Here is a 22,832-nt window from a genome sequence, read left to right on the forward strand (position 1 = left end):
CCCAGCATGGAGGTAGCGGCAGCATGAGGAGAACATATAGTGGGCAGAATGACACAGCATGGAGGTGTTGGCAGCATGAGAAGAACATATAGTGGCTGCATGACACAGCCTGGAGTTGGCGGCAGCATGAGGAGAACATATAGTGGCTGAATGACACAGCCTGGATGTGACAGAAGCATGAGGAGACCATTTAGTGGCTGAATGGCACAGCGTGGAGGTGGCGGCAGAATTAGGAGAACATGTAGTGGATGTGGTGCAAAGACCTCTAAAAGGTGGAAGGGAACCACGTATGGCCCATTGTAACCGGTGGGGGTAAAAACTTCCCCTGTAAGGCCCTACTCTCGCATTATTAATTCCCTTCTTGGCAAGTGTTACTCACCCTAAAAAGGGCAGCCCCACACAGGAGCCTCTCCCTATTTCCATCTACAAACATTGCCATTTCCCAGGCTCCCGGGCCATGCCAACTGAGGGTTGTGTCTGAGGAACCCACCGACTGTTGACTGGAGGTGTCAGATGTCACTTGTGATGAAGTGGATGACCGTGTTATCCAATCGATGATGGCAGATGGTCGAGACACGACCGCTAGCTGATATCGGGAGCACAGGCCTCACACTGCGACTCCTGCTTCCACTCACCGCTAGTCTGCAGCTTCCTGATGAATTTAGGCCTCTGCCACTCCTCTGTGCACATCCTGGCATTTCTCTGCCTGACATACTTAGTGCGTATATGAGGGGAGTACAATACGCTCCACTACGTTAAAAACAATATTTGTCTACAACACCAGCAGGTGTGCACCTTTGCCTGTCCTTTCACAGTGTCTAGGCCCTTAAGACTTTAACCGGATCAAAATGGTACACCACCTAGATGTATGTATGTGGTATGCACTTATGAGGGGAGGACAATGCGCTCCAGTAAGCCTAAAACAGTATTTGTTTACAACACCAGCAGGTGTGTACTTTTGGTGATATTCGCGTCGATATTCGCATTCGTTGCAAATAAAATTTTTCCTGAAATTCGTAACAAATTTGGATTCATTAGATAGGGATCAGATATCTTATCCCTTTGGATAGGGGAGAAGATGTCTAGGGATGGAGTACCCCTTTAAAGTGAATCTGTTGGCTCCATACCAGGTGCAGAGCAGCAGATTCCTTTAGGTATGTGCTAAAGGGATAAAATGAGCCATAACTTTAGCTTTGCTAGTCACTCTTTGTAAAATTCTAAAAGTGTTTATTTTTTTTATTTTTTATTGGTTGACGAGTCAAACTGGCGGTCCTGAGCTGCAGCAGCACCTTCTCCCTCGCCACCCCCCCCCCCCCCCCCGACACTGTGCTGCCATGCATGACTAATACAGGGCTTGGCTTCTACCACTGTGTCAGTCAAAACATGTCAGGAGGAAGGAGGCACTGCTGCAACTCAGCACCTCCAGTTTGACTCTTTAGCTGCTAAAGAAGGCACTTCCCTCTAGCACCTATCTGCCAGGATCTGCAACTTTATACCTTTTTTTGGTCTAGTAACTAAGGAAATACTAATACTAGTAAAACAAGCAATATGCATTCAAAAGCATTAAACACTTGTTTTACTGGTAAAGTGAATATACGGTTTGAAGTGGTGATAGGAAAGACACTCTGATTCTTTTCAAGTAAAAAGGAGATCCGACTTTCCTAGAATAGTAACTATTGACTGCAGTCATTCATTTTCTGGTTAGTCATAGAAAGCTCAACTGAGTGAGGTGACCTAAGGGTAGCAAAAGAACACAGCAACAATCAGCAAAGGGTTACGTAATTACATAGTTGGAAATGTGTTAATTACGCAACCCATTATGTAAATTCAATAAATGAATATTTGCCTTTTGAATAGGAAGCATATATTGCATAGAAATGTGCCATTGTACACTAGCATTGTTCTGTAACATCCTCCTACATACTTACCTGCAAGGAAGTAAATATTGCCTTGCTTCCCTGTGATTATTCATAGCTTCGAATATTTCCCAAACATGGACTGTAGGTTTTGCACAATGTGTATAACATGATGTAACTATTTTGAGGGAAACTGACACCTTGTTCACCTTCACTAAACCCAACAACCAGGGTTATAGTATGGGTGAACCTGATTAAAAAGAGGTATAACTCACCTGGATCCTTGGTCCATTCCAGAGATTTAGGCTATATAGATTTACCATTGCTAATCCCCCATGCCAATGGAGACAGAGCTTCCCTGTCTCCGTCCCCATCAGCTCTCATATGCCGGGCACTTTGCGCTTAAATAAGCGAAGGGTCTATGAATATTTTTTTGGCAGCCTGAGCATATTCTGGTAATACTGATATTATCTTTTACACTTTCTATTTTATATATATATATATATATATATATATATATATATTTATTTATTTATCTATCTATCTATATAAATACTAGCTGAGTACCCGGCGCTGCCCCGTTTTTCCTACCTAATCCTTGTGGGAGAGGAAAAGCAACAAGGGAGGAAGCTTTTGTCCTCATATCCTGTCCTCAAATCCTGACCCCATATCCCCTCCTCGTATCCCGGCCTCATATCTCATCCTAATATCCCAACCTCATATCCCGTCCTCATATCCCGACCTCATATCCCATCCTCATATCCCTTCCTCATATCCCGTCCTCATATCCTGACCTCATTTCCCATCATTATATCCGATCCCCATATCCCGTCCTCAGGTGGGGCTGAGTTGTAATGAAGATATTGCAAGCTGAAAATAAAAGGGGTGTGGCTTAAAGAGTAGGCATGTATTTGCAAAATGGAGCATGGAATGTGGGGAGGGTGTGGCCTACCAGCCGGACTGACGCATTCACCAGGAGATGCGGAGCTTGTGGAGTAAGGCACCAGAAGTCCTATATACTTGCATGAGACTTGAAATGAAAACCCCATCCTTCACATATGGGGCTAGGTTAGGGTTAATTTAACTATTATATATTTTTATTTGACATATAAGTAACATATGACCAAGTAGTATTGAAATATCTCCAGCCGTACGGAAGTTATGCTGAATTTGCATTAGATTTGCATTGGAATTTAAACAAAAACCCTGACCCTCACAAATGAGGGTGATTTTGGGTTAAATTAGCTATCTTATATTTTTAGTTTACATATAAGTAACATGTGACCAAGTATTATCAAAATATCTCCAGCTGTTTGGAAATTATGCAGTAATATATATTTCCCATAGACTTGTATAGGACTTTAAACAAAAACCCCGACCCTGGCAAATGGAGGTTGGTAAGGGTTAAATTACCTATCCTATGATTATTGTTGACAAGTAACGTGTGCCAAGTTTCATGTTAATATTTTCAGCTGTTTGAGTTTTTGATATATATATATATATATATATATATATATATATATATATATATAATTTATATTTTTATGATGTTTTCTAAAGGTCAGCTTTGCTAGGACAAACTCACAAGAGTTCTCTCGTTATCATTAGAGGGCCAGTGGTTTACTTACAGAAAAAGCTATATTGTGTCTTTGAAGGTTTAAATAAGAAAAATTAGTAATTTTATACAATAATCACACATATAAAGGGGGTGGGGGGCTGCAGACAATGAGCAATGATCTGGTGATCAGCACTTGTTTGCTACTGGATAGTTTGTGCGGTCCTTAAATTTATCCTTATTGATCACACATTCCCTCAAAAGATGTGAACAGCCGACAATTGAGCATCTGCTCATTTCTCAGCTGATCTCTGGCTCTGTATAAGATGTCTGATCGTGGGTATCCCGCCACTGGGACCCCTGCAATCTCAATGCATACATGTATTGAGGGGGCATGACGTCCGCTTAAACCTAGAGTTCTGAAAATAACTTTCAGAATGCCGTGTGCTGCCCGATGATCATGGAGGGTCCCAGCAGCGGGACCCCCACAATCAGACATCTTATCCCCTATCCTTTGGATAGGCGATAAGATGTCTAGGGGCAGAGTACCCCTTAAGTCTCTACTGGCAGCTCACTTGATGTGTTAGCCCACTGATGTTTTTTTTGTTCTTTAAGTTCCTTTTATCGTTGGTTGCCATAAATCATACCGACTCTGCTCCACTGTCTTTTAATATAGAGGTACCCTGGAAAGTTTTTAAAATAATTTACATACTTAGATTGGCTTAGGGGAGACCTAATAACTATGTATAAATATATCAGGGGACAGTACAGAGATCTCTCCCATGATCTACTGATACCAAGGACTGTATTTATAACAAGGGGGCATCCTCTACGTTTAGAGGAAAGGTTTCTACACCAGCACAGACAGGGGTTCTTTACTGTAAGAGCAGTGAGACTGTGGAATTCTCTCCCAGAGGAGGTGGTCATGGGGAACTCTGTTAAAGAGTTCAAAAGGGGGCTGGATGCATTTTTGGAGAGTAATAACATCGCTGGTTATGTATACTAGATTTATAGGGACAGAACGTTGATCCAGAGATTAATTCTGACGCCATATTTGGAGTCGGGAAGGAATTTTTACCTCTAGTATGAGGGTTTTTTGCTTTCCTCTGGATCAACTCAACAAGTAGGGACTCATTAGGGTTATAGGTTGAACTCGATGGACTCAGGTCTTTTTTCAACCATATGAACTATGTTACTAATGTAACTAGAACTAAATCCATACTACTTTAATGACTCTTAGTCTGGATGAGGTCTAATTATCAGTTATTGCAATAAATGGGATAAAATAATAGGTGCATATACAGTAAAATGTACTGCGCGCACAGCCATATGACCTTTCAGGATGACGGTTCTGAGTTACGCATTTCTGTTAGCAAAGGAGCAGGAATTAGACAAGCGAGTTGGTAATGTTTCCATTCAGTGAAGAGGTCTGGATATTTTTAAAGGTTAGCCTGTCATATGTGGATTTTTTTTTTTACACACTGATGTATAAGCCTCATATCTTACTAAAAGGGAGTTGAAAAAGTCTTCCAGAATTTAAGCTTTTGTTAAAATTAAACCAAGAGGGACACATTTTCTTTCATTCAGTAGTAACTATGCAAAAAATTTCTTTTATCGCACAGCTACACAGCAAGATTAACTGTCAGTATGAATCCCCTTGGGAAGGACACCGCATCCAAGCGGAGAGGAATCTGGGCTTGTCACTATGAATTAAGTTCTTCTAGGTGGAAAAGAAGAAAGTATTTTGGCTTAACCAGTGTTAGTATATGACTATAATGGCGAGGAAGGCTCTCTCAGCCCAAGTTTTAACCTTCATACATTCAAAATGGTTATCCAATAAATTAAAATATAAAATGCAGACTAGGTTAAAAAGCTAACAACATTTTTTTGGGCCTAGCTAGCATTTTCCTATGTGTTGAGACAGGTACAAAGAAGTGAAGACCAGCAAGGATCTGTGCAGTGAAGGAACAGCCACAAAACCCTAAATATAGATTTCCATTTTTTTTCTAAATATAACCTGTTTATGTTGTCAAATTTACCTATAAGGAAATCAGAGAAACAGCATTATTATTATTGGCTGCCAGTTATGAAATTAATTTATATTTAAAGCGGTAACTGTTCCGAATGTTGGAGCTGGCGCCGGGAGCTTGTGACATCATAGCCCCGCACCCTCAATGCAAGTCTATGGGAGGGGGCGTGACGGATGTCACGCGCCCTCCCATAGACTTGCATTGAGGGGGCGGGGCGTGACATCATGAGGGGGCGGGACTATTACATCACAAGCTTCCAGCTCCAGCGTTTGGAACAGTTTGTTCCAAACGCTGAGCAGTGGAGTACCCCTTTAAGAAATCCTGGATCCCAGCCTTGCTCTCCATCTCATTCCAGGTTCCAAGTTGAGCTTCTTTTCCTAATCCCATCCTCGCTCTTGTCTCTTTTACAGCATGACTATGTATGCAACCTCCTGTTGTCTTTTAGACTCCCTCCTTTTCCCTCCTGTCCTATGACACTTGCTGATACTGACTCTGTTCCTCCTCCTGCATTCTTAGCTCCACTATCGTGGCACAATGCTGGCAACATCTTTCCTGTGATGGTACTTGCAAGTCTTCTCCTTGCTTGGGTCTGGTGATGGGGCACAATTCCACTCAATTTAGAATACATATAACTTCAAAGTATGGTATTTTCAAAAGGGTTCCTCACTAAAAAAATGAAAAAAAGAAAAAGTGGTCTTGGTTGGGAGTTGTCTACTTATAGAGGGGCAGCTTCCATAAACTAAAATGGGAGGAATAGGTCCCAAATAATATTCAGTATATATAGGGAAGTTAATCTTAAAAGGGTGGTCTGTTGGGGAAATTTAACTGCATATATTTATTTATTCATTTATTTATTTATTTATTTATTTATTTATTTATTTATGATCACGTTTGTGTTAAATTGTTGATTTCTGTCTTTTCAATGTACTACTATTTTACTGCAGACATTCTTCTGAAGAAAAATCTTCAAATTTACAGGTAGCATGTAGACCAAGAAAGAGGATTAAAGGGATTATAATCTACCAAGAGTTGATAAAGCCTAGATTTTATGGAATGTAAAGCAGGTTGATAGTGGGGCCAATCCAGGGGATAGTTTATTCAGTTCTTGGCAAATTCAGGCTTTCAGTGTGTCAAAAATCAGCACCAGTGATGAAGACAGCTGGTTAATGGGCTTTAAACCTTTAAAGGGGTAGTCCAGTGGTGAAAAACGTATCCCCTATCCTAAGGATAGGGGATAAGTTTGAGATCGCGGGGGTCCGACCGCTGGGGCCCCCTGCGATCTCTCTGTACAGGGGCCAGGCTCTCCGGCCAGATAGCGGGTGTCGACCTCCACACGAAGCGGCGGCCGACACGCCCCCTCAATACATCTCTATGGCAGAGCCTGAGATTGCCGAAGGCAGCGCTTCGGCTCTGCCATAGAGTTGTATTGAGGTGCGTGTCGGCCGCCGCTTCGTGCGGAGGTCGACACGCCCCCTTCCCGCGGGCTGTCGGGGCTCCGTACAGGAGATTGCAGGGGGCCCCAGCGGTCAGACACCCCGCGATCTCAAACTTATCCCCTATCCTTAGGATAGGGGATAAGTTGTTCACCACAGGGTTCACCACTGGACTACTCCTTTAAGGACCAGGCCCATTTTGGCCTTAAAGGGGTACTCCGCCCCTAGACATCTTATCCCCTATCCAAAGGATAGGGGATAAGATATAAGATCGCCACGGTCCCACTGCGGGGGAGGCCCGGGATCCCCGCTGCGGCACCCCGCTTTCATTACGGCACAGAGCGAGTTCGCTCTGCACGTAATGACGGGCAATACAGGGGCCGGAGCATTGTTACGTCACGGCCCGCCCCTTTCAATACAAATCTATGGGAGGGGGCGTGGCGGTCGTCACGCCCCCTCCCATAGACTTGCATTATGGGGACGGGCTGTGATGTCATGAGGGGCGGAGCCATGACGTCACGCTGCTCCGTCCCCTGTATCGCCCGTCATTACGCACAGAGCGAAGTCGCTCTGTGCTGTAATGATAGCGGGGTGCCGCAGTGGGGATCCCAGGGATCCCCAGCAGCGGGACCGCGGCGATCTGACATCTTACCCCCTATCCTTTGGATAGGGGATAAGATGTCTAGGGGCTGAGTACCCCTTTAAGGACCAGAGCGTTTTTTGCACATCTGACCATTGTCACTTTAAGCATTAATAACTCTGGGATGCTTTTACTTTTCATTCTGATTCCGAGATTCTTTTTACATGACATAATCTACTTTATGTTGGGGGTAAAATAGAAAATTTAGCATTTTCTAACTTTGAAGCTCTTTGGTTGTAAGGGAAATAGACATTCCAAATAAATTATATTTTGATTCACAAATACAATATGTCTACTTTATGTTTGAATCATAAAGTTGACAGGTTTTTACTTTTGGAAGACACCAGAGGGCTTAAAATTTCAGCAGCAATTTTCCAATTTTTCACAAAATTTTCAAAATTGGAATTTTTCATGGACCAGTTCAGGTTTGAAGTGGATTTGAAGGCCTTTCTTATTAGAAATACCCCATAAATGACCCCATTTTAAAAACTGCACCCCTCAAATATAAAAAAAATGACATTCAGTAAGTGTGTTAACCCTTTAGGTGTTTCACAGGAATAGCAGCAAAGTGAAGGAGAAAATTCAAAATCTTTTTTTTTTACACTCACATGTTCTTGAAGACCAAGTATTTGAATTTTTACAAGCGATAAATTGAGAAAAATCCTCTAAAAATGTGTAACAAAATGGTTTTTGTGGGGCATGTGCCATTTAGGAAGTCCCTATGGTGCCAGAACAGCAGAAAAAAAACCACACCATTTTGGAAACTACATCCCTCAAGGCACGTAACAAGGGGTCCAGTGAGCCTTAACACCCCACAGGTGTTTGACAACTTTTCATTAAAGTCGGATGTGTAAAGGAAAAAAAAAAAAATTTTCACTAAAGTGCAGTTTTCCCCCCCAAATGTAACATTTTTACAAAGGGTACTGGGAGAAATGCCCCCCAAAATCTGTAACCCCATCTCTTCTGAGTATGGAAATACCCCATGTGTGGACGTAATATGCTCTGCGGGCGAACTACAATGCTTAGAAGAGAAGAAGTCACATTTGGCTTTTGGAAAGCAAATTTTGCTGAAATGGTTTTTGGGGGGCATGTCGCATTTAGGAAGCTCCTGTGGTGCCAGAACAGAGAAAAAAAAAAACATGGCATACTATTTTGGAAACTACACCCCTCAAGGAACGTAACAAGTGGTACAGGGAGCCTTAACACCTCACAGGTGTTTGACGACTTTTTGTTAAATTTGGATGTGGAAATAAAATAAAAAAATGTCACAAAAATGCAGTTTTTTTCCTAAATAGGAGAAAATGACCCTCAAAATTTGTAATCCCATTTCTTCTGAGTATGGAAATACCCCATGTGTGGACGTCAAGTGCTCTGCAACATCGGTCCTGAACTACAATAAGTATATGGGAGGCGTTGATCTCTCAGATCAAGTCCTCAGACCATATAGCGCCATGTGTGAAACCAGAACATGGTACAAAAAAGTAGCGGTGTACATGGTCCAGACGGCATTGTACAACGCTTTTGTACTATTCCAGAGCAATGGCAACATGGGGACATTCCTTCATTTCCAGGAGATAGTGATCGAGGCCCTGATCTTTGGCAACCAGGAAGGAGCGAGTTCAAGTACCTCTGGAACTGAAGGTCCCCCACACTGGAAAAAAGGGACGGTCCCAAAGAAGATGCTGAGTCTGTTCTAAAAAAGGGATAAGAAGGTACTCCATTTTCCAGTGTGACACCTGTCTTAAAAAAACAGGCCTCTGCTTCAAAGAATGCTTCAAGGCGTATCATACGTCTATGAAGTATTAAACTTATGATTTACACAATTTTTTTCCTCCCCAAATTAATTGCGCTTTGTACATGAGCCATTAACTGCGTTGTACACGGTGTTGTACAATGCTTTTGTTCCCTTTCAATGTGTTGGTGATGTTGTACATGAGCTTGGGACCACGGTTATGTACAGCGCTTTTTCAATGCATTTGCAACACAGGGGCATTCCAGTCCCTGGTTGTAATAATCCCCAAAAGTCCCAAGAACGTTGATCCAGGGATTTATTCTGATTGCCATACTTGGAGTCGGGAAGGAATTTTTCCCCCTGGCATGGGGCAAATTGGCATCCGCCTCACAAGGTTTTTTTTTTTGCCTTCCTCTGGATCAATACAGTAGGGCATTGTTTCCCAACCAGGTTGCCCCCAGCTATTGCAAAACTACAACTCCCAACATATTGGGAGTCACAGTTTTGCAACAGCTGGAGGAACCCAGTTTGGGAAACACTGCAACAGGCAGAGATTTACTAACTGCAGTGTTTTGGTACACCGCATGTAAGTAAAGCTCTGCAACTATCAGCCGCCCCTTTGCAAATCACTAATTTAGGCCTAAAATTTGCGTAGAGCTCTCTCACTCCTGAGGCCTGTTGCATTTGCCTGGCAACAGTTTAGGGCCACATATGGGATTTGTCTGTCCCCGGGAGAAATTGCTTCACAATTTTGGGGGGCTTTTTCTACTTTTTTCTTTTGTGAAAATGAAAAGTTGGGGGCTATACCAGCATGTTAGTGTAAAACAAAATACATTTTCTACACTAACATGCTGGTGTAGCCCCATACTTTTAACTTTCACAAGAGGTAAAAGATGAAAAAGACCCCCCAAATTTGTAACACATTTTCTCCTGGGTACAGAAATACCCCATATGTGTATGTTAATTGCTGTGCAGGCGCAAAACATGGCTCATGAGGGAGAGCGCACCATGTTCATTTTGGTGTTTTGCACAGAGGTAGCTAATAGTTGTAGCATTTCTGACATACCCCCCCCCCCCCCCCAAAAGAAAAAAAAAAAAAACATCCACATGTGACCCCATTTTGCAAACTGCACCCCTCAAGGAATGGAATAAGGGGTGCAGTGAGCCTTAAAACCCCACAGGTGTCTAACGGATTTTTGGAACAGTGGTCCGTGTAAATAAAAAATTTGATTTTCATATGCACAGCCCACTGTTCCACAAATCTCTCAAACTCCAGTGCAGTGTAAATGCTTACTACACACCTTGTTACATTCCTTGAAGGGTGTAATTTCCAAAATGGGGTCACATTGGGTCCACTGTTCTGGCACCATGGGGGCTTTGTAAATGCACATGGCCCCCGACTTCAATTGCAGCCAAATTCTCTATCCAAAAACCCAATGGCATGCCTTCTATTAGGAGCTCTATTGTGCACCCGCAGAGCACTTTCCCACATCCATATGGGGTGTTTCCATACTCAGGAGAAAAAGCCCTCCAAAATTTGTAACCCAATTTCTTCCATCACCCCTTGTGAAAATGAGAAATTTGGGGTAACACCTGCATTTCAGTGAAAAAATATCTAATTTTTCATTTTCACGTCTCACTTTAATGAAAATTTGTGGGGTAAGGCTCACTGTACCCCTTGTTACATTCCTTGAGGGGTGTAGTTTCCCAAATAGTGTGCCATGTGGGGGCTTTATGCTGTTCTGGCACAATGGGGGCTTCCTAAATGCAGCAAGGCCCCCAAAAACCATTTCAGCAAAATTCTCTCTCCAAAGACCCAATGTTTGAGCCCTCTAGTGCGCTCGCAGTACACTTTACATCCACATATGAGGTATTTACATACTCGAGATAAACTGGGTTACACATTTTGGGGGGCTTTCCCTCCTTTCCCAGTTGTAAAAATGAAGAAAAAAAATGGGGCTACGATAACATGATGGCGTAAAAAATTGAGAATTTGAGGTTTTCTCCTCCACATTGCTGCTATTCCTGTGAAACACCTAAGGCTGTTTCTACTTGTTTTTTTTGTCCTGCATTTTTTGGTTTAAAAGAAACGCAAGAAAAATGCCTGAAAAAACGGCAGTGCAATTTCTGCATCTGGCGTTTTTTCTATAGTTTTTTCAGTTTTTTCTGTCATTTTTCCATTTGTGTGGAAATTGCACATTGGTAGTTTTTTTTGGTACCCAAAATTTGTTGGGTACAAAAAAAAAAGAAAGGATGCAGTAGTGATGGAGAAAATTTTATTTAACAAAATTTATATATTTTGTAACAAAATTTTAATACATTTTTAATAAAGTGTGTGTGTGTTTCACTTTTTTCTATATTTTTAATTTTTTTTAGGTAGTACTACTACTCCCAGCATGGAACAGACTGTTCCGTGATGGGAGTAGTAGTACCTGTACTAATAGACATATCTCCCCGGGTGTCAGTCGTGACATCCGATGCAATCGTCCATAATATAGCAGTTATGCGGAACGGCTCTATACAGCGCTCACATCTCTGCTCTGTACTCCGGCCAGGGATATGAATAGAACATCACTCATGCATATTTTCCCCCCAGAGTGTGGATTGGGCGGATGGTTGCAGCCAATCACAGCTCTCAGCGGGAAATATGAATGAGTTTCCAGCCAGAGTATAGTGCAGAGATGCGGAGTGCAGGAGAAAGCTGCTCCACATCTCTGCTATAGACAGCCGATCGCAGCAGGTGTCAGTAGTGATACCCGCTGTGATCTGTTTTTACCTGCAGGTACTATTACTCCCAACATGGATCACACTCTGCTCCATGCTGGGAGCTGTAGTATTTGCATTAATAGACAGATCGCAGCGAGTGTAATTTCTGACACCTGTTGCGATCTGTCAATTAACCCCTTGGGGACAGAGGGTTTTCCAGTTTTTGCACTTTTGTTTTTTCCTCATTACCTTTTAAAAATCATAACCCTTTCAATTTTGCAGCTAAAAAGCCATATGATGGCTTATTTTTTTGCGCCACCAATTCTACTTTGTAATGAAATCAGTCATTTTACCCAAAAATCTATGGCAAAATAGAAAAGAAAATCATTGTGTGACAAAATTGAAGAAAAAATGCCATTTTGTAATTTTGGGGGCTTCCGTTTCTACGCAGTACATTTGTCGATAAAAATGACACCTGATCTTTATTCTGTAGGTCCATACGATTAAAATGATACCCTACTTATATAGGTTTGATTTTGTCGTACTTCTGGAAAAAATCATAACTACATGCAAAAAAATATATACGTTTAAAATTGTCATATTCTGACCCCTTTAACTTTTTTATTTTTCTGGGGTGGTATGAGGGCTCATTTTTTGCACCATGAATTTTTCATGATATAAAAAGTGGCCAAAAGTACTTGTACACCATTGACCATGTGGTTTAATTGACAATATATTTTTATATTTTTTTTATTGGGAAAAGGGGGGTGATTCAAACTTTTATTCTGTATAATGTATAGATGCGGACGGCCGTTCTTCTATGGGAGATCTGTCAATTAGTACAGATACTACTACCCCCATCATGGAATAGTGTGTTCCATGCTGGGAGTAGTAGTACTACCTAAAAAAAATGTAAAAAATAAAGAAAAAAAGTGAAAAACATACACACACTACATTTTTTTATGATTGTCGGCTACATTTTTAGGTCCTTGCCCGCCCACATAAATTGATCCCTGCTTTAAAAATCAATAAAAATTTTATTATAAAAAAGATACATTTCATTAGATACAGCGCAGCGCCTCTAAGACCGTTTTTCTCCATTTTCCATGTGTTCCTTCACTACTGTATCTTTTTTTTTAATGGCACCCTAAAATTTTTTATTAAAAAAGGTATCTCCATCACTTTTTTGGATCCAAAAAAGAATAAAAAACTCCTGCAAAAACGCCAAAGTTAAAACCCACATATCGTTTTTTTTAGCGTTTTTTCACTCCCATAGACTTCTATGAGAGAAAAATGCCACGATTTTGACAAAAAAATCACCAGTGGCTCAACATGCTGCAATTTTAGAAAACCGCCAAGGAGCTGAAAAACGCTAAAAAGAGTGAAAAAGCGCCAAAAGGATAAAAAAAAACGCCAAAGTGAAAAACGCCAAGTCGAATAAGAATTTTGTGATTTCTCATTGATTTACAGCTAACATCTGGCCACAGCATTTTTTGGCCGAAAAAAAGCAATGCGGCAGAATTGGCGTTTTTCTTGGCATTTAAAAAAAAAAAAAAAACTGTTAGAAAGAAAGCCTCTAGGGTTAACAAACTTTCTGAATGTCATCTTAGATACTTTGAGGGGGTTAGTTTCTATAATGGGGTCATTTTGGGGGATTTCTCATAGAAAGGCCCCTCAAATCCACTTTAAACTGAACTGGTCCCTGAAAAATTCTGATTTAGAATTTTTCCTGAAAATTTGGAAAATTGCTGCTATACTTTGAAGCCCTCTGATGTCTTCAAAAAGAAAAATCATGTCAACTTTATGATGCCAACATAAAGTAGACATATTGTATGTGTGAATCAAAATATAATTAATTTGATATGTCCAATTTTCTTACAAGCAGAGAGTTTCAAATTTAGAAAAATGCTAAATTTTCCAAATTTTTATAAAATTTTGAAATTTTTTACCAAGAAATTATGCAAGTATCGACAAAAATGTATCACCATGTCAAAGTAGAATATTTCACAAAAAAACTATCTCGGAATCAGAATGAAAGGTAAAAGCATACCAGAGTTATTAATTTATTAAGTGACAGTAGTCACTTAATAAATTTGCAAATAGATTTGCAAAAAATGGCTGTGTCCTTAAGGTCAAAATGGGCTGAGTCCTTAAGGGGTTAAAGAGTACCTCTCATGATCTTGTTACATTTTATGATCCTCCCAGTTCACTGCCCCCATCATGATCAACCACCCCCTGCCTTTATTTTTATTATTGCTTAGTTTTCTATCTTGATATTGCTATGAATTATTCTGCTCAGTCAGATTAACAGACAGGGCAGGGGCATTCCCCAGCAGGAGTGACATAATCTGAAGCCATACAGGGGAGAACTTCCTCCCTCACTCTGCTACACACAGCCCAGAGCAGTTTAGTGTGAGATGAGCTATGGATAAGGAAAAGGCTGCACAATCGCCCTCAGCACTCCAGACTGCATTTTTCTGATTTCAGACTTCTGCCAGTCCAGCAGGAGTCCATAGTCTGTGCAAGAGATTGAGGGAATGTGCTCTGGACAAGTAGGGAGACATCTAGTGGTAGCTTTTTTTTTTTTTTTTTTAATCAAAGTATATTAGAAATATTTTTATTTACCATAAGTAGTGCAATAGCAAAATGCTCTGAGTGCCATGAATTTTCAAACCATTAGTAAACAAATTTCTGTCATTTCTGTCTGATATTCACATTTATAAGGGGAAGAGCCACAGACATTTTTGAGCCTAGCCACCTGTATATCCTTTCCAATTTTGTAGATTTACAGTATAAAATCCAGATTGTAAAACTTCTCAAAGGTCATGATGTGCACAACTTCTCTTGTAACACTGGGCAAGATAAGGCAAGTTAGGTATTTCAAGAGTATTAATTATTTAGAAACATAGTTAAAACACGTCAAGTAGAATTAAACCTGGCTGGATTTCTTGGGAATTTTGACACATAATTATAAAAGGAAATAAATATATTATCATTAAAAACATCTTCAGTAGAAGGAAGGGAAACTACGGGAGGGGAAAGGGTGATGAAACCCAAGTGACTACTCACAGTTTCCTATATGTACATCCAGGTTTATGACCCCACACCTTCATAGTCTTATCTACAGGTGGATGATAGAGTGATATTTGCATACTTTACCATATACAGTATATAGCTAGGATATAGTAGGTGAGCAGTACAGAGTAGAAAACTTTCCATGATGTTTCCTTGGAATATAACATCCCCTTTTGTTTCCTTGGGCAGATTTTCACTTAATTATTTTACTAAGACTTTGCCTCTTATTTCAATGTCTGTATTTCCCCCCTGGAGCCTCAATTCAAATTACCATGTTCTTTACTAATTGTTTTATTTCCTAAATGATTAACTCTTGAGTAGCCAGGCCCTTTTACAGCTTTTTGGGGTTTATTGCTAGATAGAACTTTTTTCTTATTTCCTTATTTATCAAAGTGCTTTTGTTGGGCTTTATTGCCGTATCTTCATGGTATAAGTAACATTTATTTTAATACAGTCCTGTATGGCATTGTATGTGCCACCAAATGGTAACCCCATTAGGTAAAGCTCCTAGATCAAAATACTTATATAATATAGCATACCCCAATTTTTGTTCTCAACAATGTTATGTAAAAGAACCTTCATGTTCTCTGACCTCAGAGGAGCACCCTAAGCTTCTGCTCTTGCCAGATAATGCCTCCTCTCATCCAAATCACAACATAACATAATGGTTTGTGAGACTGCAACATAGAACAGTAGAATTTATTTGAAATTAGTTTGTAAGTTGCATTCAGACATATCAGAAGAAGGTCATGCACATTTAAAGGGGTACTCTGCCCCTAGACATCTTATCCCCTATCCAAAGGATAGGGGATAAGAATTCAGATCGCCACGGTGCCGCTGCTGGGGAGCCCCGGGATCGCCGCTGCGGCACTGCGCTATCATTACAGCACAGAGCGAGTTTGCTCTGTGCGTAATGACGGGCGATACAGGGGACGGAGCCGTGTGACATCATGGCCCCGCCCCTCGTGACATCACGGCCCGTCCCCTTAATGCAAGTCTATGGCAGGGGGCGTGACAACCGCCACGCCCCCTCCCATAGACTTGTATTGAAAGGGGCAGGCAGTGACGTCACGAGGGACGGAGCCATGACGTAACGATGCTCCGGACCCTGTATTGCGCGTCATTACGTGCAGAGCGAACTCGCTCTGTGCTGTAATGATAGCGCAGTGCCGCAGCGGGGATCCCGGGGCTCCCTAGCAGCGCCACCGCGGCGATCTGACATCTTATCCCCTATCCTTTGGATAGGGGATAAGATGTCTAGGGGCGGAGTACCCCTTTAAAGGAGTACTCAGTTGGGAAAAAAAATTCTAATCACCTGGTGGCAGAAAGTTAAACAGATTTGTAAATTGCTTCTATTAAAAAGCTTAATCCTTCCAATACTTATCAGCTGCTGTATAGTAGAGGGTGGGCCATTTATATGGATACACCTTAATAAAATGGGAATGGTTGGGGATATTAACTTCCTGTATGTGGCACATTAGTGTATGTGAGGGGGGAAACTTTTCAAGATAGGTGGTGACCATGGCGGCCATTTTGAAGTTGGCCATTTTGAATCACACTTTTGTTTTTTCAATAGGAAGAGACACATCAAACTTATTGGGAATTTCTCAAGAAAAACAATGATGTGCTTGGTTTTAACGTAACTTTATTCTTTCATGAGTTAATTACAAGTTTCCGACCACCCATTGTGTTGGATTGCCATTGCAACCCTCTTCTCCCACTCTTCACACACTGATAGCAACACCGCAGGAGAAATGCTAGCACAGGCTTCTCGTATGCATAGTTTCAGGTGCTGTACATCTCGTATCTTCACAGCATAGACAATTGCCTTCAGACGACCCCAAAGATAAAAGTCTAAGGGGGTCAGATCGGGAGACCTTGGGGGCCATTCAACTGTCCCACGACGACCAATCCACTTTCCAGGAAACTGTTCATCTAGGAATGCTCGGACCTGACACCCATAATGTGGTGGTGAACCATCTTGCTGGAAAAACTCAGGGAACGTGCCAGCTTCAGTGCATAAAGAGGGAAACACATCATCATGTAGCAATTTCACATATCCAGTGGCCTTGAGGTTTCCATTGATGAAGAATGGACCCACTATCTTTGTACCCCATATACCACACCATACCATCAATTTTTGTGTTCCAACAGTCTTGGGGGGATCTATCCAATGTGGGTTAGTGTCAGACCAATAGCGGTACTTTTGTTTGTTAACTTCACCATTCACATAAAAGTTTGCCTCATCACTGAACAAAATCTTCTGCGTAAACTGAGGGTCCAGTTCCAATTTTTGTTTTGCCCATTCTGCAGCACCTGAAACTACAGATACTGGAAGACTGTGGTAGCATTTCTCCTGCGGTGTATATAGTAGTATATAGCAGTGTATACGGATACTGGAAGCCTGTGCTAGCATTTCTCCTGCAGTGTTGCTATCATTGTGTGAAGAGTGGGAGAAGAGGGTTGCATTGACAATCCAACACAATGGGCAGCACATTGAACACATTTTATAAATGGTCAGAAACTTGTAAATAGCTGTAGGTAGAAGTGACGGAGCGGCACTGCTAACTTGATATGGTGTTAATCACAATGTGCTATAAAGGATACATATGGAGGTAGACTCCTGACAGGTCAGCCAGTATGAAAAAGGTCCCAAAGGCGGTGCTAGGTGAAAAGGTAAATACGTTCAGACAAATGCTTGTAACAAGAAACAATCCACACCTGCACTCATCTGGCCTAATGATGCGCATTATGATTGCGGGAAACCGCCGGCAGTCGCCTTCTTCTGAGCGTCATTACATCTGAGATCCCCGGTCTTTGATAAGAGGAATCGGATGAGAAAAGCCGGAGTTGCGGTACCCTAGCGGTGAGTGCAGGTGTGGATTGTTTCTTGTTACAAGAAACTTGTAAATAACTTATGAAAGAATAAAGTTACGTTAAAACCAAGCACATCATTGTTTTTCTTGTGAAATTCCCAATAAGTTTGATGTGTCACATGACCCTCTTCCTAATAAAAAAACAAAAGTTGGATTCAAAATGGCCAACTTCAAAATGGCCGTCATGGTCACAACCCATCTTGAAAAGTTCCCCCCCTCACATATACTAATGTGCCAGAAACAGGAAGTTAATATCCCCAACCATTCCCATTTTATTAAGGTGTATCCATATAAATGGCCCACCCTGTACAGAGGAAATTGTGTAGTTCTTTTTTGTCTGACCACAGTGCTCTCTGCTGATACCTCTGTCCATGTCAGGAACTGTCCAGAGCCGGAGAGGTTTGCTGTGGGGATTTGTTCCTGCTCTGGACAGTTCCTGACACAGAAAGAGGTGTCATCAGAGAGCACTGTGGTCAGACAGAAAATAACTATACAACTTCCTCTGTAGTATACACAGCAGATAAGTACTGGAAGGATTACGATTTTTATATAGAAGTAACAAACCTGTTTTCATTTTTGGCACCAGTTGTTTAAAAAAAATTGTTTTCCACTGGAGTACCCCTTTAAGGGCATGCTTCAGATTTTCGAGTTAGCAGATTGCTTATTGTATTGTAGATTTGTCAGACTTTGTCCATCCCATCTGAACTTACCTATTGTGCTACATGAATATTAGCATGTTAATAGCAGAGAAACATACACGATTGTGCACATATTTTTATACAATTTTAAAGTGTCAAATGATCTTTCAGTAGCTTAATCTCATGGCAATACTGATTCTTCTAGCTATCTATATTTTATGCTGTAGAATACCAACTTCTACCTAACATGCTCCACTCTTTTGGCCTTAAAGGGGTACTCCAGTGAAAAACTTTTTTTTTTTAAATCAACTGGTACCAGAAAGTTAAACAGATTTGTAAATTACTTCTATAAAAAATTCTTAATCCTTCCTGTACTTATTAGCTGCTGAATACTACATTGGAAATTATTTTCCATTTGAAACACAGAGCTGTCTGCTGAAATCATGACCACAGTGCTCTCTGCTGACATCTCTGTCCATTTTAGAACTGTCCAGAGTAAAAGGAAATCCCCATAGCAAACATCTGCTGTTCTGGACAGTTCCTAAAATGGACAGAGATGTCAGCAGAGAGCACTGTGGTCATGATGTCAGCAGACAGCTCTGTGTTTCAAAAAGAAAATAATTTTCTCTGTAGAATTCAGCAGCTAATAAGTACAGGAAGGATTAAGATTTTTTAATAGAAGTAATTTACAAATCTGTTTAACTTTCTGGCACCAGTTGATTTAAAAAAAAAAAAAAAAAGTTTTTCACCGGAGTACCCCTTTAACCCCTTAAGGACGCAGGACGTAAATGTACGTCCTGGTGAGGTGGTACTTAACGCACCAGGACGTACATTTACGTCCTAAGCATAACCGCGGGCATCGGAGCGATGCGCGTGTCATGCGCGGCTGATCCCGGCTGCTGATCGCAGCCAGGGACCCGCCGGCAATGGCCGACGCCCGCGATCTCGCGGGCGTCCGCCATTAACCCCTCAGGTGCCGGGATCAATACAGATCCCGGCATCTGCGGCAGTTCGCGATTAAAATGAACGATCGGATCGCCCGCAGCGCTGCTGCGGGGATCCGATCATTCATAACGCCGCACGGAGGTCCCCTCACCTTCCTCCGTGCGGCTCCCGGCGTCTCCTGCTCTGGTCTGTGATCGAGCAGACCAGAGCAGGAGATGACCGATAACACTGATCTGTTCTATGTCCTATACATAGAACAGATCAGTATTAGCAATCATGGTATTGCTATGAATAGTCCCCTATGGGGACTATTCAAGTGTAAAAAAAAATGTAAAAAAATGTAAAAGTAAAAGTAAAAAAAAAGTGAAAAATCCCCTCCCCCAATAAAAAAGTAAAACGTCCGTTTTTTCCTATTTTACCCCCAAAAAGCGTAAAAAACATTTTTTATAGACATATTTGGTATCGCCGCGTGCGTAAATGTCCGAACTATTAAAATAAAATGTTAATGATCCCGTACGGTGAACGGCGTGAACGAAAAAAAATTTAAAAAGTCCAAAATTCCTACTTTTTTAATTCATTTTATTAAAAAAAAAATTATAAAAAATGTATTAAAAGTTTTTTATATACAAATGTGGTATCAAAAAAAAGTACAGATCATGGCGCAAAAAATGAGCCCCCATACCGCCGCTTATACGGAAAAATAAAAAAGTTATAGGTCATCAAAATAAAGGGATTATAAACGTACTAATTTGGTTAAAAAGTTTGTGATTTTTTTTAAGCGCAACAATAATATAAAAGTATATAATAATGGGTATCATTTTAATCGTATTGACCCTCAGAATAAAGAACACACGTCATTTTTACCATAAATTGTACGGCGTGAAAACAAAACCTTCCAAAATTAGCAAAATTGCGTTTTTCGTTTTAATTTCCCCACAAAAATAGTGTTTTTTGGTTGCGCCATACATTTTATGATATAATGAGTGATGTCATTACAAAGGACAACTGGTCGCGCAAAAAACAAGCCCTCATACTAGTCTGTGGATGAAAATATAAAAGAGTTATGATTTTTAGAAGGCGAGGAGGAAAAAATGAAAACGTAAAAATTAAATTGTCTGAGTCCTTAAGGCCAAAATGGGCTGAGTCCTTAAGGGGTTAAAGGAAAATGGTTATCCTGGTCACCCACACTAAACGCAATACATTGGGTTATAGTGTGGGCGAACAGGAGACCGATTCAGGGTATCTGACTAAGATACATACCTGCAGCCCAGAGCTGTGTTCCTCTGAAGGTCTGCTTCATTCTTCGGTGAATTGCACACAGGAGGCGGGGCCAGCAAGTGAATTTGAATATTTATGGGCGCTGGTCACGTGAATGCTCAGTTGGCACAAGCGCCTAGGTAACCAGCGCCCATGAATATTCATATTCACCAGGCAGACCAGCCTACTGTGTACAATTGGTAGAGCAATGGTCAGCACTATCTGAAAAGTGGTGGTGCACGAGGAGAAGAATAATGTAATATAAGGAAGGAGGTCCCAGCACTCACCGATGCAACCAATTGGTATTTATTGTATATCCAAGTCACAGGACACGTTTCGGCACTTAGCCTTCCTTAGCCTTCCTCTGCTTCGGTGAATTGTATTACTGTGTACAATTCACCGAAGAAAGAAGCGTACCTTCAGAGAGACACAGATCCGGGCTGCAGGCATTTATCTTAGTTAGTGACCCCGCATCGGTCTCCTGTTCACCCACACTATAATCCAATGTATTGCGTTTAGTGTATTGGGTTTAATGTGTGTGAACAGGATGACCATTTTTCTTTGAATATACTACTCTCTCTTGGTGTTTTCATAACTCTCTGAGCACTTACTCAGTGTACAGAACAATTTGCCTCTTCTTCTTCTCTCCTGAAGGATCAGTCCTAGATCACCTACTCTTTTCTCCTTACAGCCCCTGTTGGACAAGCTGTCAGCAGATTTGGCTTTCACAACCATCTGTACATTGATGACACTCAGTCACCGTATGTACCTCTTTCTTTGACATCACCCTATTTACTACAAAACACCAGTGACTGACAGTAAACTGTCTCTATTGTGTCTGTTCTTTCTCTAAAAATTAATCTTTTAAAAGCTGAACTTCTTTTGTTTCTGCCATGTTCTAACCTGCCTAAGCCTGATATTTCCATTTCTATGTGTGGTGCCACAATAATTGCTAGACAGCAAGCCTGTTGTCTCGAAGTCATGATTTGTCCTTTAGTCCCTAACTCCCTATCCCACATTACTTGCACTCTGCATATAAAACACATATTCAGAAAACAAAATTTTTACCGTGAAAACAGTAAAAACTCTTATTGTTGCTTTAAAATTCTTATCTCTACAATTGTGATGTTTTCTCTCCAATCTACCTTGGATGCAGCAGCCAGGTGGCTCATAGATAAATCAGGTGTCTACCCACCCAGATAAGAGAGACTCCCAAAAGTAGTCAAGAGGTATAAGAAGGGGGAGAAAATGAAACTTAACATTTAAGCAATGCTGTTAAGAAATATATATATATATATATATATATATATATATATATATATATATATATATATATATATATAGTGAATTCTGTAATCACAGAGGATGCTGATGGTGATCCCCTGATCAGTATAGATGCAGAATAAACTCACAGTTAGTATATATTAAGATATACTGCCAAAAAGTAAATCAGAATAGCCGTTCATCAACCTATATTTGGACCAATCACGGTGCCCATACAGATTGTAACGGCCATATGACAGGGGCTCTCCCCAGTGTGTGTCCATAACAAATGAAGACAGTGTATATATACAATCTGTCCTACACAGCATACAGGTCATAAATGCCAAATAAAATTGCTTGGGGCTCGCAATACAGTTACAACAGTTACACTATGCTGTGTAGGACAGATTGTATATATACACTGCCCTCATTTGTTATGGACAAACACTGTGGAGAGCCCCTGATGAGGTCGCCAACTTGGGTGAACCGGAATGCGAAGGGCATTGTGTATGGTCCGAATGCTAGATATTGTCATATGGCAGTTACAATCTGTATAGGCACCCCGATTGGTCCAAATATGGGTTGATGCACGGCTATTCTGATTTATATTTTGGCAGTATATTTTAATCTATACTAACTGTGAGTTTATTCTGTATCTATACTGATAAGGGGATCACCATCAGTATCCTCTGTGATTACAGAATTCACTACATATACACTGTATATATATATATATATATATATATATATATATATATATATATATATATATATATATTATATATAGAAAGTAGAAGCAGTGGCACTCCAGGTTGGTGAAAAAAGT

This window comes from Hyla sarda, chromosome 7 (genome assembly GCF_029499605.1).
Source record: "Hyla sarda isolate aHylSar1 chromosome 7, aHylSar1.hap1, whole genome shotgun sequence".
Classification (NCBI taxonomy): Eukaryota; Metazoa; Chordata; class Amphibia; order Anura; family Hylidae; genus Hyla; species Hyla sarda.